Here is a 13,117-nt window from a genome sequence, read left to right on the forward strand (position 1 = left end):
GTACCCATTTATACACCTGGGTGGAGAGAGGCACCATGAGAGTAAAGTGTCTTGCCCAAGAACACAACACAATGTCCCCGGCCAGGCCCCGAACCCAGACCACTCGATCCGGTGTCGAGCACACTAACCATGAGGCCACCGCGCCTCCCACATCCCACATCGTTCCCAGAGTACAAAACAATTAAAATAACTGATGCCAAAATCTGAGGTATAAAAAAGAGAAAGCAACAATAACCACATAATTTAATGATATGAAAATATCGTTTATTCTCATATACTTTAGCTACAGTGTAGAAGTAAGATACAACGCAACATGCCGCCAGTGACATTGTAAATGTCCAAATTATCGACTACTGCAATAAAATGCTTAGATAGGTTAAGTCTTACAGAAACATGCAGAATGTGACAGTAGTAAACAATGACATACATGTGCCTCAATTTTTATTTCTGCAAATTACACCGACTGTAAACTGTCCGTGAAGCCTCGAGGTTTTTAATGCAGGGAAATTAGGAAAAATCAAATTGACTTCATGAATCAAAATTCAACAAGCTTAGTAGGCGCTAACTATAACCATTTAACCAAGAAAAACTTTACAACAGGAGCTCATTGAGAGGAGCCTCTATCTCCCATACTTGGCCTCGGAGTCAACCTTTTCCCGGGTAGATTTATTTATAGAACACCTCCCTTGGGAGATTCAGCACGCTCACTGTTGTAAAAGCCAATCTCCCTTAGGACATTCAGCACGCCTACTGTTGTAAAAGTCAATCAAAACAGAGCTATCTCAGCGTCAAGGGAATTATGATACTTTTCGCGGGAAAAATCTGTTCCTAAAAATAAATTTACTCGGGAAAGGGTTGACTCAAGGAATTAAAGGAGATAGAGGCTCCTCTTGATGAGCTCCTGTTTACAATCAATATTTGTTTTAGATACCTTGCAGAAGATGACGACGAGGATGAACAGAGCGATAGTGACGATGATCAAGATGATGACGAAAATCAAGAGGATCAAACAAACAAAGGAGGAGATAATGATTTTGTCGAAAGACTCATATCACTGACAAGTCAAGGAGATTGTGCATCTTGAAACACCGCCAAAGGCAAATGCGAACAATCCATTCCTTCATGATAGAAAAGACTTCTCTGATCTTCATAACAAATGGCTTTTCTAAAAACCACTCTAATATTAAAAGGTCACAACCAACAATCGCAACCATGGTTGTTTACACAGAATACGTGTTGTCCTCATATATATCTGTTCACTAAATAGTTAAAAACTATGTTCTGAGTATCAGGATCTACAACATGATAAATTTCAACTCAGGCACATGTACCGGCACAGGTAACCCAGGCTCACTGTGTGCGTCACGTAGGTATTAAAATATAGAGACCATATGAGGCGAAGTTTAGGTCCGAAAATTTGCTAGAAAATGGAAATAAAAATAGATAAAACTTACCATGTGGTGACCTGTTGTTGTCTTTAATACGTACACGAAGTTTCGGGAAAAATGGTCCCCGTTCACCTCCCTTCATAGCATAGTGACAAGGTAGGAGACGGAAGCCAGCTTATGGACTCCGATCGACCCAAAACAAGCACGATTTTTTTCGTGAAAATCGAATCCAGTCGCTAAATAAACACGCCAGGCTCGTGGAACATGAATTTCTCTAAACCATGAATGCACTGAAGCATCGCCAGGTAGCAACGTGAAACCACCAGACTCCGTAAAACTTGTAAGTTAACCTGCTAAAATGGCGGCCAGAAAGCGTTGTACTCGCGAAGTGTCCAATTCAAAACGCCTGGTGACGAGTATAATAATTCCCCCTTGAGGGAGGGGAGTCCCAGATTGCTCAGTGAGTTTTTTTTTTAGCAATGTAGGACTCCCCTCCCTCCAGAACATAGTAAACTCGTCACCAGGCGTCTAGAGTTAAGTGCCATTTTGAATCGGACACTTCGCGAGTACAACGCTTTCTGGCCGCCATTTTAGCAGGTTAACTTACAAGTTTTACGGAGCCTGGTGGCTTTGCGTTGCTACCTGGAGATGCTTCAGTGGATTCATGGTTTAGAGAAATTCATGTTCCACGAGCCTGGCGTGTTTATTTAGCGACTGGATTCGATTTTCGCGAAAAAAATTGTGCTTGTTTTGGCTCAATCGGAGTCCATAAGCTGGCTTCCGTCTCCTACCTTGTCACTATACTATGAAGGAAGGTGAACGGGGACCATTTTTCCCGAAAATTCGTGTACGTATTAAAGACAACAACAGCTCACCACATGGAAAGTTTTATCTATTTTTGTTTCCATTTTCTAGCAAATTTTCAGACCTAAACTTCACCTCATATGTTCTCTATATTTTAATACCTACGTGACGCACACAGTGAGCCTGGGTTACCTGTGGTGCCGGTACAGTAGAATTTTTCATAAATGCTCATGCATTCCGCAGAAACACAACCGCAACCTTGAACGCCATGTAAAAATCATGAATTCTAAACTGCACGCATGCGCATTTGATGTGAGGGGCAATTTTTACGTCATAACCTCTCGACCAATCAGCCGTTTTTAAGCCCTGTCGTGACTTTATTTCCCTCCGTTTGCGGGGTAATGAGTTTCACAGCAGGAAACGCTCTGTCACCAAGAGTAGCCAAAGGCTCGATATTCGGAGGTTGCAGTCATAACGTTTGTTCAATCTAATACTATACGTGGATTTAGGCTTTACAGTTGCACGATCACAATGTACTTAGGAAGGAGTCCACGATGAATTGCTTTGAATTGAAGTAGAATGAGAGAGAGAGAGAGAGAGAGAGAGAGAGAGAGAGAGAGAGAGAGAGAGAGAGAGAGAGAGAGAGAGAGAGAGAGAGAGAGAGAGAGAGAGAAAGAGATCTTCTTGCCTGCCGAGTGCCATGAAATGATTCATATATCTATCTTCAGTTAACTTTCGAATTTGCCATTTTAAACTGAAACAGGCTTCAGTTTTAGAATTCCTCGATCGTATTTTAATTTGCGAGTCCTCTGCGACCTCCTGGCCGATGCATGATAAAACTGAGAAAAACTCGTTTCAACGGCACAATACCTAAACACGCTTTAAACTTGATTTGTACACTCACAGTCAAGCATTTTCGTGCATTTTATTGTTTCGGAGGGTAGTAATTCAAAACCAAAGTACTAATGGATGTAGCGGCTCCGTGTGCTAGGAATATTCCATTGTTAAGTTTCGAATTTTCGTTCTTGAAAGTAATTCAATATTTGATATTGAATTAAGCCTTGGCCTCTTTAGTGAATAGACGATATCTTTAGAAATAAACAAGTTAAGTTAAGCAAGGCCTTTTTTTTAAATTTTATTTTTGGGCATTACTTAAACATGTCCTTCTTGTCTGGTAGTCTCAAAAACGATTATAGGTAATCTGCTTTTCCTTTGTACCTTGTATTGTGATTTGTATGCCATTTGTCGGCAATTTTCGCACTGGATCGGGTTTAGTTTTTATTTCCTCTGTTCCTCACAGAACGAGAGACTGCTGGTATGGTTTTCTGTCTTTCTGAGTACGCTCGACCCCCTTTCATAGCAGACACCTTCATGACCACGTTCTAATGTCCATAATAGAGCGAGGGAGTCCAAAATGTGCGGAAATGGGCTCTCGTCCATGAAAAAGGGATGTCAGAATCCGACTGTTATAGCTAAATTTCCTCAAGGCTGTTGTTGGAGCGTGAAGCAATATCAAAACAAGTTATATATTACTTAAATAAAAAATATCGCAAATAAGTGTTGATGTCTTTTGTTGTGCGCCATTTTACAGCCATCTGCCGGCAGTGCAAAGAGCATTTGGCCAACCTCGTTGCCAGTGAACCCGCTCAGTGACCTGAAGCTATCAGGGATAGTTAATTAGAAAAGCCAGAGCACACTTTGGAAGCCAGCGAACAGTCTGCACAGGTAGAGGTAATATCGATTAATTCAGTATCTTGGTTTTAGGTGATAGCCTTAAATGTGTTTTAGTAAAATTTTGCGCAAACATCATAATCCTAAGGTACAGCAATGTTTCCTTTATATGCTAATTACTAAACAATGTATCTCCCCTTGAAAAATACAGGAAGAAGAGAGTAGTGGCACATCCGAAGAACTGGCAGCTGAACATGGGCGTACAAAGATTTCGGATGACAGTCCCATTTTCTCTCCCGAGAGAGAAGTACCGTTTCTTCCTCCGGAGAAGGGAATGGCTGTTCAAGCTCTTCGGTTCGACTACATGACACATTTAACATTTTCTTGAACCAATGTCAAGTTCAGCCGCTTGGAAGACCTTGGCTGGACTGGGGTGAGGTCAGTGTTCGTACGAGACAACGATACGTTCAGCGAACTGATGAGATTGTCGCTGCCGCACTTAATGTGATTTCACCCAACAATGCCCCCGATCTTTGGAAAACGATACAATCGTCCAGTGCACTGAACCAACTACTGGGTCCCCATCACGTATCTCTTCCATCAGAGACAGCGTACTTAGAGGCACTGGTGGAGGCTTATAGCAATGCAACCAGCTGGGACACACGGCGGCAGGTGCTTTCCGTGATGACGGGAGTGGCCAGTTTTAGAGCAATCTCTGAGTTCATACCTGGATTGACCGAGTACCGCTATACAGTGGCCAACCTACATCGTATTCAGTACGGACGAAATGCTCCAGTGCCCACCAGGGAGTCCCCAGGACTTCAGATTGACCCAAAGCAACTGAATCATTTCCTGAGGTTTATTACCAGCCCCCATCTTGTCCAAGACGTGCCATTTGGCGAGAAACACCTGCAGCTGTCCTCTGGGAAGATAATTACCGTGCCAAATATCATTCGCACAATGATTCCTGAACGGATTGTCATGCAGTACACGTAGTATTGTTGTGAGACCAATTATCAGCCCCTTAGTCGCAGTACCATGCTACGAATACTATCAGAGTGTAGCGCTTCTGTGCGCAAGTCACTGCAAGGTCTAGATTTTTTCGCAGGGGAAGGCGCGCGAGCATTTGGTGATCTCGCCTCAATAGCAGAGAATATTTCTTTACTCAAAGATGACGGCGCAGAATGGTCAGCCACGATTATGGATGCATCGAAGGCGGAAAAATGCCATCTTAAAAGCGATTATAAGGTAAACTGTTTTCTATACTTGTTTTGGGTGAGGGCGTAAATTTATCATAATTTTGTTTCTGCTAAGAAGAACTGAAAAATTATAAGAAGAACCGCGCAGCAACATCATTAGTAGTACTAGCAGTATCAGTAGTAGAGGAAGTTTCCGTAGTATTACATGTAGTTGCAGGGGTGGGTTCAGGATTTTCATTAAGAGGGGTGCACCACTAAGGAATGACGTAACATAGTTTTTTTTTTCTTTTTTTTTTTGGCAGAATACTAGTTATATTAGAAAGCAGCAGGTCATCTCAGGAGGGGTGCGCACCCCCTGCACTCCTCCCCTAAATCCGCCCCGTGAGTTGTGGTAGCAGCCAAAAGCGGCAACGGCATTTAAAGCAGCAGTATTGGCAATTGTAGTGGTAGTATGAAAATAACAGGATGTGTTTATAACATTATCTTTGTTGCTGAATGAAGGTGAATATCGACAGTGAGGCTAGAGTGGCTGACCACTGCAGCGTCTGCGCACTGAGCGATTCATCCGAGTTTGAGACAAGCACAAGCATGACCAGCTTTGTGATCAGTGTGAAGCCCTCCATGCCACCCATCAGAATAACGGGAAAGCTGTACAAGATACTGTATTTCACAATGAGGATGAAAGAGATCGAAATCCTCTTTCTGTATAAGTCGGCTAAGCGATCGATTCAGTCGTGGAAGGCCCACCAGTTACGGTCGGTACGGCAGGATAAATCGAGGCTCGATATTCTTGAGCTGCTAAACAACCACACTGTACTGATTTTCAAATACTGGGCGATGAAGTTTGTTTCCCAGTCGTATAGAGAGTCCCAGCAAGATTGGTTCGCTAAGAGAGGAATCACGTGGAACATCGCTGTTGTGTTCTGGCGGAGAAGTGGTTAAATCCAGTCTCAGACGTTCATATTGTTCAGTCTTGTAGTCAAGGCAGTACAGCTGTGGTCTGGATGATGCAGCATATGCTGAAAACACTGAAGACAGAATATCCAGAGATTACCAGGGCCTACTTTCGACAAGATAATGCCGCTTGTTATCACTGCGCAAATACTATTTTTGCATGCCAAATCATCGAACAGTCAACGGGAAGTGGAGCGACTGGATTTTAACGACCCCCAAGGTGGTAAGGGAGCAGCGGATAGGATGGCAGCCACGTTCAAGAACCACATACGTATTTATCTTAACGAGGGCCACGATGTCACGACAGCTGAGCAAATGCGGTGTGCCTTACTATCCCACGGAGGAGTCGAAGGCGTCAGGGTGGCTGTCTTCCAGTCACTAAATGAAACGGCGGAACTGCAGAAAATCCCTGGCATCAGCAAACTCAACAACTTTCAGTACACAAACGGGTCTATCCAAGCGTGGCCTGCCTATGGCATCGGTCAAGGAAAGAACATTGCGGTGGACAAGGTTGCAGGTCAGTGCTATTTTACTGTGTAACTAGTAAGACTCAGTTTAGAGGGACAACGAGATATCTAGAGCCACCTGCAGTTGGCAAATAAAATGTGGTTTATTGCTTTCATTTGAATAAATAATAAATACTCCGAATAATACAATTGAAACGCTCCATAAATATTTTCGTTGAATAGGAAAAGTCTATAGAATCCGTTTCTTGATGATACAAATATGTTATAAATATTTCGCACTGAAAAAGAAAGGCCTTATCAATCTAATACGTTCTTAGTCCGTTTGCGAGAAACTCTCTCCTCACTCTGCAGTGAAGTTTATATTCTGTATACTCTTATTTCAGATGTCAGCTACAGCTGGCTCTCAGTTTCGTTTTCGGCTGGCGGATTTAAATCAGTTTCTGCGAAATCCCCAAAGCAAGCCAAGGTCCAAACAGCCACAGGCGATGGCCAGCAACACCATGAAGAAAGTCCACCGTCCAGTGTCTATTCATGCCCACGGGAAGGCTGCATTAGAGTATTTCAGCGGTCTTTTGCCTTGGAACGTCACCTGTCCTTAGAAGCCTGTTCCATGTCTCCGGAGAGGCACACTTTAATGGATCTGACCAAGCAGCAGTATTCCATCCGCCTCCAGGAAGGTGTAGGTCTTCTTCCCTCTCTGCAAGCCCCAGCCTCAGCTGGCATCTCGATTCAAGGCCAAACCGTCAAGGAGGGCTGGGGGCTTAAGGAATTGAAGAAGCCCTACCGGTTTAACGAACAGCAAAAAGCCTACCTGGAGGCTAAATTTAATATCGGCCAATCCACAGGCAGAAAGGTGGACCCGGAAGTCGTCTCAAAAGAAATGCGCCGTGCCCGAGGCAAAGACGGGGGAAGGTTGTTTGGCGTGTCGGAGTTCCTAACTCCCCAGCAGGTGTCTTCCTTCTTCTCGCACCTGGCTGCAAAGTTGTGCCACAAGATATCCTTGCGGCAGAGGAGCAGAGCAATTTTTCATTGGCAAGAACGAATGTTTTCTCTACCCTTCATGTACGCCATCCTATTGTTGTTGACCATTATGACGTAAGCTCTTTGGTTGGCAACAAAACTGAATTCAAGAAAACGAAAGTTGGGATATTACAGTATCTCTGTCAGAGTTTAGAACTCGAAGTGCCTGTACCAACAGTGAGGAAGAAAGCTCCCTATCTTGCCCTCCTGGAAGAACTTGTTGATAGCTGCCTTTGTCGGGCTACGAAGTAAAGTGTAAAAAAATGCATAGGTTATATAAGCAGCCCCAAACTCCCCTCAGAGAGAGTTGAGACTAACATGCCAGCAAATGCGAATCTCGCCTTCCACATGCGTGGGTAAGACTGACGTGCATGTTGCTTTTTCATGCGGCGAGCGCCTTTCATGGCAGCCACGTGTTGATTCCCTTCAACGTTTCTTAAACGGAAACGACTGCTCGTAGGCGAAATGGTTCAAGGCTAGCTGATATTAGGTTTTCATGGATTTTCATTTTATTTGCGGCAAATGAAGAAATCGTAAGTAATTATCTTGCAGTGTTTGGTTTCTTTTCACACCACACCAACAGATACGGTGAAACGCTGGTGTGGTCCATCCGTCCTATATCACCCGATCGATGCTAAGAAGTTCAACAATAACCTAGTCTGCAGTTGCCACATTTTAAATTAACCCTCTAGCAGCTATGTTAATCTCTTTTGGAGTTCGTATACATTTAAGTACTTTTTTAACTTCATAATTGGTTCATAATTACTTGCAAGAATTAGTGCAAGAGATATGAGGTGACCCGATCCGATGGGAGAAAAAAGATCACTGAACTGCGTTTTCCTCAGTTTATGAATATCACATGGATATATACTCATGTGTATATATCATTCTCACATTCGCTCACTTGGGTGGTTGGTTGGCCGCATCTCAGATATGCTTTAATGTGACTGCGCGATGCAGTTATGACCTATGCTGTCAGTCGTCATTTGACTCTGTAGCTGCGTGATGCAGCTCGAGTAAAAGACCCTCATTTCACCCTTGCTCGCCATAGAGTCTCCAGTAGCTCAGTGGTTAGAGCATCCGACTAGATCACGGAGGGTCGTGGGTTCGCATCCCATCTGGGGCTTGGATTTTTTCCGAGTTCCCAGTGGGTTCTATCAACATCTCATTTCTCATGTGTATAAAGCTTTTAGGCTCGGAAAAAAATTCCTGCAGAAAAAAATGCCCGACCCCCATTCCTAATCCCTACGTTGTTTTGATCACGACGTCACAATTAAGTCACGCAATTCTAGTTACTTTTGAACGGCTTCAGAACTGTGAATTTCTGCATGGACCCTGCATTGGCGTTGCAGATCAAGTAAACTGTGGTGAGTCCTCTGCAACTATTTAGGGCTACGATAACCCGTATTTTATAGCAACTTTACGTAAGTTGAATGAATATTTTCTTGTGACGGAGGTTCTGGGTAATGTTTGTGGTGACTGTGGCGAAGTATAAGCTTAAGATTTATACGCTAATACTTCAAGTTATTCTTCTTAATCATTTACATTTTGACTTCTGTTCTCTTCTAGGCACTGTAACTTTGAAGCACTGTTAAATTAATGCCAGTCACCGAAGTGTATAATATAGCATCGAAAGTATTGTGCACAGCTTCAAATTACACAATAATAATACAGCAAAACACTTCTCTTCCCTTCTCTAAATGTCTATACCTGCAAGAAAATTCTGTTAATTCAACCTTTATTTTGTTTTCCTAATTGTGTCGTACCCGACAAGATTTTTTCTAGAAGAACTTAATTTGCGATAATTTGTAGCGAGCGCTTGTTCGTGTCAAAAGTTCGCCACCTGTCAAACTACTCTTCACAATTTGGTCTCTCGCCGGGGAAATTTTTTTAGTGCCACCAGGTATAGTTTAACACAGTAGTTTACAAAGGTTGTTCTTCAAAGCTGTTGCTATTTGATGTCCAAACTCGACGTACCAATTGGGTTTCTGTAGTGTGAAAGTTGGGTGAAATTTGCGATTTTTTGAAACGCTTGAAACTGGTTTTCTTCTAATGGCCAGAACGTTCTCATTTCAACAGCTTATGCAAACTTTATTATAAAGAGCTAAGGTGTGTTTATATTGTGTTTGTGTTTTATAAACAGACGCCTCTGCGTTTAACGGTACGAGCGAGTTAAAAATGTGTTATTTTCCGCCGATTTCACATTCGAAGGAGGCTGATAAGCCTTATTTTCAAACTTTGCCCGATTTCGGAAGAAATGAAAAGCTGTTGAAACTTTTAATGTTATTAAAAAAAAAAAAAAAAAAAAAAAAAAAACCTCACTATAGAGGTTACTTGGGCAAAATATGAAGAAACTCGAAATTTCACGACTGACGTCCGATTCTCCATAGTTTCTTACATCTGCTCTTAAGAAGGTCATCATTACACGGTTACCCAAGTGGAAGCACACCAAATTTGCTGAACATCTGAAAAGGCTCGAGCGCAAAGGGTTAGCTGATGCCAGGTTTCAGGGATGTTGCGGATTTCCTCAAGCAAAGAGCATTTTTTCTGAATCATTTTTTTTTTTTAGTGGTGGATAAAGTAAAGCTGTGGCTACTATCATGGAGTAGTACAGTCCAACTATGCTACGGCAACGGTAAACCAGGAATCCTGTTGAATCTTGAGGAGCAAGGATGGCACAGTCGGTTAGTGCGCGGCCTTGGTGCAAGAGTTCTTGAGTTCGATTCCCGGATCTCGCATCCTTGTTTCGACTTCTTTCCTTTCCGTGTAGCTAAGTAGCTTTAAATACCCGTAAAACGGAGCACTGATGGAGAGGGGGGAGTAAAATGAGCGCACCGTCGACCTCAGGTTTGTCAGTTGAATTACTGTTACGAGTTATCGACGTTAAATATGGTTGCTTTGCTTTGCTTTGCTTTGCTTTGCCATGAGCCCCACCGGCTGTGCCGGCTGAGAAATATTTGCATTAACCCTAGTCAGTTCTACTGGACACACATGCAAGAAATGCAGATCTCCCATTTTGTGCAGGGCACATAGCTGTGGCAAGACCCATCACACGTTACTTCACATCCTTAAAACTAGACTAGCCAAGGTGACAAAGAAAAGAGCCGGTCAGATTCCAACGTATAGCCTAGTAGATTCAGGTTCTGACATTGCTATGATAGACCATTCTCTTGCGAAGTCGATGAACATGAAGGCATCTTCCACTAACAAATGTCAACAATAATGTAAAAAAAATGTAGGTGTTATTTGTTTACCCACAGAACACCTTAAGAGCCCTCAGGAGGTCATTCAACATGTGTTCGTGCTTTCCGGATCGAATTAGAATTTGAGAGTGTTGGTCTTTCTGGAGAGGGGAAAACCGGAGTATCCGGAGAAAAGCCTCTCGGAGCAAGGAGAGAACCAACTCAACCCACATATGACGCAGGGACCGGGAATGGAACCCAGTCCGAACTGGTGAGAAGAAATTGCTCTCACCACTGCACCACCCCTGCTCCCCATCAATGCTGATGTAGGAGAAGGAATGATAGTTAACTTCAAGATTGGTTCAGTCGACAGCCGGAATAAAAATGTGATTATTTAAAGTTTATATGGGCAGTGAAAGCATTCCAAGCTTTCCAGATCAATCGAAAGAGGCTAAAAATTCAGCATTGCAGCGTGTGCACTTCCCAGATGTTGAAGGAAAGACGAATTTCTGTGTCCGCTGGGTCCAACATCCAAGAGGTTTTCATGCCACTTGAAGTTAGCAAGGGCAAGCCAATTGCTGTTAAGTCATGTATTGGCTTGAGAGATCTCGATGGTTCCCGCGATGTGCAAAGCGCTGGTTGTCTCCGAGTAAACGTTATCAATGGGAAGGAAGCTTCCCTAAAGAAGAAGTTAGGATAGTTCTGGAAGGTTGACTCCTATAGTACCACCGAGACAGAAGCTAAACCTATATCATTAGAAGATAAAGAGCCTTGAGGCCTATGTTGATCAGCGACTCAATATTTAAAGACTCTTGGCCTGAACGAAGGGAAGACAGGTATGATTGACATGGTGATCAAGTGATCAAGCACCACCCGCTGAGTTAGTATTTTTAACTTGAGGCCGGGTCGCAAGGCTTATTTCTTGTTTCACTCTTCCACCAACGAAGCACCACAGTTTTTTTTTTTTTAACTAGAAAATTGTTCATTTTCAAACGGTTGTGCACGATTATCATATCTCCGAATAAAGCTGCTTTCGATTGAACTTAAAAGTCAGGATTGTGGAGAACTTCGCGGAATAGTTCCTTCTTCACTGGTCCTCCGAAACTAGGAACTTGCGTGTTTTGTGACCATGTGTCAAGACCCGTGTGAAATTTTGAGGTTACCGGAGCCTTCGTTCAGAATATTTATGCCCGATTGTCTTCAGTAGATCCGGTGGCAGTGGGAACTCGAGTTTCCAAATATATTGCATTGAGGATACGGACCTAAATATAAAACTTGCCGGGAACTACCAAGGACTTCCCCCAATTCAAACGCAACGCAAACACAAGTAACACACAATTGAGCTAATGTAAGTCGTTTAAGTTAAATTTCTTCCCAATGCTTTTTTGAACAGTTATGTATGATCATTAAATTCCAACACAAATTCTTATATTTTGCGCAAGGGGCTTGGGCTACCTGTGGTACTTAACAGAACAACAGGCCATTTCCGAGTTTTTGTGATGGTAATTAGTTCTACTTTACATATGAATGAAAACTAATTTTCATAAGAAAAAAATCGCATCTAGACTCGCTTTGAAGAGGAGGCAGACGTGAACTCGGAAATGGCCTATTGCTTGAATAAGTACTGAACTATATTAATATTTATTTCATCAAAAAACTTTGTATTTGACAAAGTTAATTAAATCCAAAACTTTGTTGTCTACAGTTGTCATGCAATTCGTTCTAAGCAGATGCAAACTTTAGACGATTTTCAAAATATTGACTCCTCTAAGAATGGTAAGTATAATACACGACATGATGTCCTATCCTCGTTGTTCTTGTCATATTTACAATTATCGGATGGGTAGAAAGTACAAATTCTGACGGCTTAAATTAGGGAACTGAGGAAATTGCGAAAGGCCAGAGTAAATAAATTACCCTTTATCTTCACTTGCCGCTCAAACTGCAAGACGAGATGGAGAAGATGAGAAGAAAGAACCGACTAGACTGTTGTTCACTCTATTCTCCCTTTTGAGGATGAAACCTTCGTATATTCTTCTGTTCCAGTTTTTCCAGTAGATAATGTGTTAAAAATGTCAAATTAACCCAAACTTCAACGGGGTTACAAAACCTATCATAATTGACCTAAATGCTCAGTTGACGGAGGAGTCATTGTGGGTGGCTATGTGTTGTTGAGAAATGAATTATTAGCGATAATGCGACATAAAACCGTCAAAATAAACAGTTTTACTATAACACTTGACACATCAACCAAATGTATTTCTCATTATTTTTTATCGTGATCAACACTTAAAGCATTACCGAGAGTGAGATTACCAAGATGCCCTTCGTCAACTTCTTGTGGAACATTATCTATCTGAGGGGTTTCATAAGTTATGCGATTCCGAACTTTCCTGTTACACTGACAAACAATTTTGCGGAATTCTCTTCTG

Source organism: Montipora foliosa, chromosome 7, assembly GCF_036669935.1.
Source record: "Montipora foliosa isolate CH-2021 chromosome 7, ASM3666993v2, whole genome shotgun sequence".
Lineage (NCBI taxonomy): Eukaryota > Metazoa > Cnidaria > Anthozoa > Scleractinia > Acroporidae > Montipora > Montipora foliosa.